The sequence below is a fragment of the Nipponia nippon genome, unplaced genomic scaffold (genome assembly GCF_047370975.1).
Source record: "Nipponia nippon isolate SJK-2023a ecotype South Korea unplaced genomic scaffold, ASM4737097v1 scaffold_4, whole genome shotgun sequence".
In the NCBI taxonomy this organism is placed as follows: Eukaryota; Metazoa; Chordata; class Aves; order Pelecaniformes; family Threskiornithidae; genus Nipponia; species Nipponia nippon.
The window spans coordinates 19,845,546-19,852,137 of NW_028262358.1; the positions used below are offsets into that span (position 1 = coordinate 19,845,546).

Sequence of the window (6,592 nt, forward strand, 5' to 3'; positions counted from 1 at the left end):
CCTGCCCTATTACAACACATCCTCAACACCCAAATGAAGATTGCAATTTCTCATTTGCATTAGGTGCACACGTTCATGCCTTGTTTTCCTTTGGGCTTTTCCCATGTCCTGAGCCAAAAGGAGGTCTCTGTGCTGGCTAAGTTCTTACATACTTCAGTGTAGCACTAGACCGTGTTTTTTCTCTCTCTTTACAGAAATCCAGTTCCCAGCTGTGCTTACCCACAGACGCTAGCAGCACAACTGAAAGCTTTCTCATGTACAATCTACAGATAGTTCATTTATGAGCATTTTGAAGGCCTTTTACTTTTATGCTTTTCAGGAAGGTGGGCTTGTCCTAGGAGCAGTGGACCACAGAGTTGTTCTCCTGTCTGTTAGAAAAAGTGAGGTAAGAGGCAGAGGAAAATTTGGGGAGGGGGGGGTCTTTTTCTGTCACTAACGCAAACCCAAGTCCATTGAGTACAAAGAAAAAACACACTTGTCTCTAAACTGCAACAATACAAGGTAATACACACTTTTAATTCCAAATGACGGCCAGGATCATAACTTTCAAAGAGGACATGTGTCTTGTCTTCTTAAACTGGCCTTGCAAATTCCTTCTCTGTCTAATCTAAAGAATTCTTGAATGATTCTGCTTGTCACCTGTCTGTAACAGCTGCAAGTGCCTGTTTCAGATATTTCAGAGGTACAGAAGTTGTTCTTTCTTTCTGAGGACAGCTGTCTGACAGATCAAAATGGAAAGGAAATGATCAAAAGCGGAAACACTGAAAATTGGGTCATTGTAACAGAACATTCTTCCCTCTAATTTTTTGGTTCTTAGGTTAACTCCTGGCTCTTGGTTTGTATCTGACGTCCTATTGGTTAGGCCGTAGCATCTCAGCACATGCAAGTGCAACTGCCCAGTTTTTTTGTGCTCAAACACAGAGCTCCTGGGTTATCTTCACTTTTTCGTTGTCAGCAGTCTGTAAGCATTTGTTGTTTGGAGAGAATGTATATCAAGATCAGCTGTCTTTCTGTTGCATGTACCATAATTAGCTTCTGGTTCTTTTGACAAAAAACCGAATGTGGCCCCATGAATTAACTGGTGTGGTATACGAAGCTGCTTCTCCCTACTCAATGTGCCTCCATTGCTAATCTCTTCCAACCAGGAGCCTGCAGTCTCCGGTAAAGGGTGACTCTGGTTGAAGGGTGATTCCTGGTTGAAAGCAGTACTCCAGTAAAGGGTGATTCCTGGTTGAAAGCAAACATGGTTGCTTCCCTGGAGGAGGATTCGTTCCCTTCTGTAGCAGCTTATTCCCTGCCTTCCTAGGTAAGTTCTGGTGTAACACGTATCTCATCTTCTCACCTTCGAATGGATTGAAAGTCCCACCTCAAGACCAACTTTTATGGCTAGTGGAAGGTTAATACTCTCTGGTGTTAAGTAAGGATTTCACTAACTTAATGAGCTAAATATGTTTCCAATTTCAATTCTGGATGGAGTTCTTCCATTAAAGTTCTGGTTTGGAAATGTCCGTAACAGCCATGATTAGATTTTAGATTTCCTTGACTGGTTACATTAAGAGTTTGTGTATTTTAAAAAGACCGCTTTTTACTACTGTATTTGAGTTCCTGCACAAAAGCTTCTCTTTGCTTGTTTCACTGGGTTTTTTTTTTTTTCCCTCTCTGCAATGAGTAGGTGGAGATGGTATTGCCTATCAGGGAGAAATTATATTCATTCTGTTGTAACCCTCCTCAGACCTTGATTTACCTGCTGCTGGATAGATGTTCAGAAGGTTTAGTACATTGCATTTGTTTGTAGAAGTGTCTAAACCGACCCAAATCCTCTGATTCTTAGTTTTCATTTCTCTCAAACTGGGTTGGCAACATCTATTGATGTAAAGTTTGTGGTCTTCAGCAGTCCAGAACTTCATCCCATCTTACAATTTCCCTAAGATGTGATAGATATGTGATACATGTGATATAACGCAGATATGATACTGTCATTTTAGGGCCTTAAAACACTTATCTTCCAGACTCAAGTGATGTTTATGTTTAGGTCTTGAAGTACAATAGCTTTCTCTGAGAAGTCACAGGACTGTGGTTGCAAGATCCGGTAGCCTTGGATGCTCTGTACTAGATCTGTGGATGATATTCAAGTGGGAATGGGTGGGACCGTAAATAGCCAAGAAGAGGAGAGGGAAACTTTCACATCTGTTTTTAGACTCAGTGGTTAATTAGGTGCTGGTTAATAGTTAATGAAGACAGTATTCTCAAAAGTGATGTTTAAAATAGAGTTCTAGAAATCTAATGTATGGCATTTCATGACGTACTCCTAAATAAAATAGGAGCCAGAATTTGTTGCTGTCTCGTATCGTTACTGCTCTGTGGTTGTGAACCTCCAGTTTTTACGTAGTGACGCAAAAGGGTGAAAGCTTGTGATGGAAGTTAGTGACTGTTTTTGAAAGGTGTCTATTTGTTGTGCTTCTCAGATGTTTATTAAAAAAAAAAAAGTTGCAGTACAGGAGGAAGATTGAGGGCAGAGGGAATGTAAGATAGATGTATTTTTGTACACAGCTCGCCTTCCTTCTGCATGAAAATCTTTCATGCATTTAGTGGTGGTTTATACTTGGCTTTTCAGATTGATTGGGCTTATTACAGCCTGCTCTCCTGAAATGTAAAGCACCAAGTTGCTTTCTCAAGTGAATATGTTCCATGTCAAAACTTATTTTGAATTCTAAATTTTTTTTTTCCTAAGGCAAATTATCAGTATTTTTTTCCCTCCACCTATAGACATAGAGAAATAAAACCAGCAGCTATCTCCACAGAGGAAAATGGAAAAGGAAGGGATTTAAAGAATTGTTAAGTACCATAATTTGGTTGCAGGAATTGAATTTTTTTATGACAGGGTTCTCGCTTTAGAGAATGGAGTAGGCTTTTCTTATTCTTTTGTATTTGACATCTGTAACTTCAAAATTGTTCCTAAAATAGGAAGAATTCATTCACTTCTGAGACCAGAAATCAGAATCTGCTGGGAAGAAAAGGGCAAAAATTGAGAAATAAATCAGTTGTGCACTTCTAAGAGGGATCTTTTAAGCAATTATTTCTGTTATATAGCTTCAAAAGGGAAAAGACACAGTGGTGAAGTTAGGAGAATTAGTTCTATCTGTGTTCTACAATGGGTTCTGCTGCTCAATTTGTAGGAGATACTACTTAATCCCTCTTTGTCTCTGGTTTCTCTGAAAGACTAAGAATGCCTTCTGATCACTGCAAAAAGCTTTCTCGGCCACAAAAGACTTGGTGATGCAAAAAAAAAAAAAAAATTCCATTGAAACAAAAATGCAGGGATGGACCTTAGTTCCCTTGAGACTGTCCACGAATTCCTAGAACTCAAGAGATACAAATGTATTTCCATACAAACTCACCCCAGTATTGCAGGCTTGGTTGCAAAAGAGCTTAAGAACTGCTGGAAAATAAGGCTCTTCTTAGACTTCCTCCTCCTGGGGAAGTGGAAAGGTTAGCAGGCGCGCTCTGAGCAGAGATGAGATCCTGCAAGACAGCGATGGCCATAGTCCTAAAGTGAGTGGGACTGCTTAGGCTCAGCTGGAGCAGAGCTGCAACCCAAGCTTGTGAAATCGCCCTGAGCGAGGGATGCCGTGCAGACAACGGGAAAAATACGAGCTGGGCTGGGCCTTTCCCTGCGGCAGAGGAAGACGTTGTCATCGCTTACCTGAATACCTCGGGATGGGACACATCCACATACGCTTGTGCAAGGGACAGCTAGGAATGAAGCAACAGCAGGTGGATTGTGTTTAGAAGGATGGGGTGTTTACCAGGAAGCCGGTATCAGCAGGACAGGCAAAAGTTGGTTTTGCATTGGATGTGGAGTGGATACCAGCGGGGAGCAAGTCAGGGACTGGGAGGAATTGCAGAGCTGAGTGTGCAGTTTCTTTTTTCACCTTCCTCCAGGGCCTGGACCCAAAGCAGGCGGCAGCTGCCGCTGCTGCCAGGGGCAGACAGCTGGGCTGCTGACACAGCCAGAGGCCCTTGCCCGGCGCTGGGGGCCGGAGGCTTTGCAAGACGGATGCCAGGCCCCTTGCAGCTGCGGGGACAGGCAGCGTAGGCAAGGTGAAGCAGTCGGTTTCCCTCCTTGCACCTCTTTTGTGCTGTTGAAACAGTCGTGAGTCAGACTTCACATATAGTTGAGTTTGTCGTGTTGGTACCTTGGACTCAGATGCTGAGCGGCTGAGCGTAGTTTTGTCTTCTCGTGTTTCTGTTCACCTTTTCTCGGTACTGTACTCCCTCTGCACTGATCATCTGCAGGGGTTTGAACCATTGCTGCAAAGGGGGATTGTCTTCCATTTAAAAAGATGGAAACTCATCACTTAAATCTCACTTATTGTTCATCCTATCCTCAAAACTGCAGACATTCAGTTAGTAAACACAGGGAGAGCATGAGCGTCCGTCTTTCCTTCCTGATTGGATTTTAAGATGTTATTTTGAAGACTGAAGTTTGGACTGCATCTAGCAAGGGGAAAGAGCTGTCACTCAGCGCAGATCTGTTTATAAATACTGCTCTCCAGAAGACAACTGACAATTGTAATGGGGCTAATTCTTCTAGCAGCACTGGCATAACGCCATCGGGGCTGTCTGGCACTGCACATGATATTTCTTCCACGAGAGAAAACTAATCCTAAGCAAGATGGTTTTAGTGTGAGTTATGTGCCTTAAAAGTGCTATTACAGCAAGTAAAACAAGTGGCATCATTGGCATCATTTCTCAGTGTTTTAAAATAAGCTACCCTGAAATCAATATGGATTTATTCCTTGTCTCTTCCCACAGTATCCAGAAGGATTTTTCCATTCCTCTTTCAGGCAAAAATGTATCTTCATTTAATGCATATTATGTATTGCACCTGCTGTAAAACACAATGTACATTTGATGGACTGTCTTGAACCGATCAGTCCCTGCCCCCAAGCAATTCCTGCTGACTCGGTGGTGATGAGTCGTGCCCCTTATGCATCTAGATCTAACTGTGATGCCAGACTTAACAGATTCTGCTTTTCACTAAATGATGGCTTAACTTCCTTTTTCGTCTGAAAGTGTGATTTCTATTCAGATTTTTTTCATTCATAATGTGGGTAATGCCTGACTTTTTCATTTAATGTACATGAAGTCTTGTCTTGTTTATTTGTATAAGGTGTCCAACGGCTGCATACAGTGGCTTCGATTTTTCAGGACTTTGTGGTTTGTAGTTTAAAAAGCAGAAGTCAAATTTGGTTGTAGTGGGAGTTAGTTCAGCTGGAGCTGTATGAGAAGACGATGACCTTCCTAGTGTTTTTCCGTACCAGAAGCAGATACTTTCCAAAGCACTTCAGCTGGGGGGGCAGAGTCTAAGTTCTGTTTATTTTCAGTGGCATCTCCATGGTTCTGAACCTCTTAACCAGACTCTTCATGGGCTGTAACCGGCTAATTAAAAAGCAGGGTTTAGGTCAGCTACTTCTGGTTTCCATGTGGGATAAACACATGTTTTGGAGCAACTTAAGGAGGAATGGCTTTTAGGACAGCGGTTTCTTTGAGCAGAGACTTTGGGGCAACTTTGGTCCAGAAACGGAAGCTTCCCCAAGAAATGGCTCTGGAGCAAAACAAAATGTTTTGAGCATGGAAGTGTCACTGGATTCTGGCTTCTCCCAAAGGCCGTAGCTGCCCTTTCAAAGAAGAGCCTTACTCCCAAGCAGCAGCTCAGCCAGCCCAACAGCAGCGCATTTGGCCTTGTTAGAGGACACTTACTGTCTGAACAGCAGGTACTCAGCTGGCTCACTTCAATAAGAACAAGTATAACGGAGCAGGGAGTCCTTTCTCACTGCATATTACTGTTGCAATAACCTGATATGCATTTACTTGCTAACAGAAATGTTAGAACTATTTCTGATTATCCGGCTGACCTCTGCGCTGCCGACTGTAGTACTGTACCAAATAATTGCCCATTAGCCAATACCAGAGCGCACCAGAAGTGAGTCTGGATCCGCTCAAGGCCTTTATAAAATCTGAATCTCGGGCTCGTGGGAGAGTTGCTCCCTGCAGGAAGAGATGCAGATACTCTCGCTACCCCACAAACACTTCATTAGTATTAAACCTTGCGGTACGGGCAGTGGGATCGGCTGCATTTTGCTGCAAACAAATGATTATTTTGAAAAAGGAGAGGGGAGCTGATGGCAGGCTTTACAGCTGGCACATAGCTGGACTTGATATTCTTTTACATTGTCACAGTATTTCACTGAATCTTTGTATCTGTGTAGATAAGGAGGTGATAAGCAACAGCTGCTGCTAGCTGTAGGCTTAAGGTTTGAGAAGTGTGACATCAGAACAACTTTTGCTATGCAACAGGCATTTAACTTTTAAGCTTCTAAAGTCTGCACCTTTTATGTCCAGATTTTTTTTCTCTTTCAGACAGTAGCTAGTCAAACCCATTTTTGTGCTGGTTTTAGGGTCTCGGTGCCTATCTGTCTTCTACACTGAGTAAAACTGACAGCGTGGACAGCTCCTGTTTGTAGTAAGCTGAAGCGCGCTTACCTGGCGCGCAGAGCAGGGCGAGGATGTGCTCGCTTACCATCTGCAT

General features: G+C 42.8%; 1 protein-coding gene across 15 annotated transcripts in view; it reads left to right on the forward strand.

Annotated features, from left to right (window-relative positions):
* The window catches only part of TMEM63A (transmembrane protein 63A), a 65,078-nt gene that overhangs the window by 34,784 nt on the left and 23,702 nt on the right, over positions 1-6,592 (forward strand). For 14 of the 15 annotated variants that reach the window (XR_015708956.1, XR_015708957.1, XR_015708945.1 and 11 more), the window contains 2 exons: positions 320-385; positions 1,146-1,306. The gene's annotated coding sequence lies outside the window, so the exon portion shown is untranslated. The remainder of the gene's footprint in view (positions 1-319; positions 386-1,145; positions 1,307-6,592) is intronic. The other variant, XR_015708944.1, reaches the window with a different exon arrangement.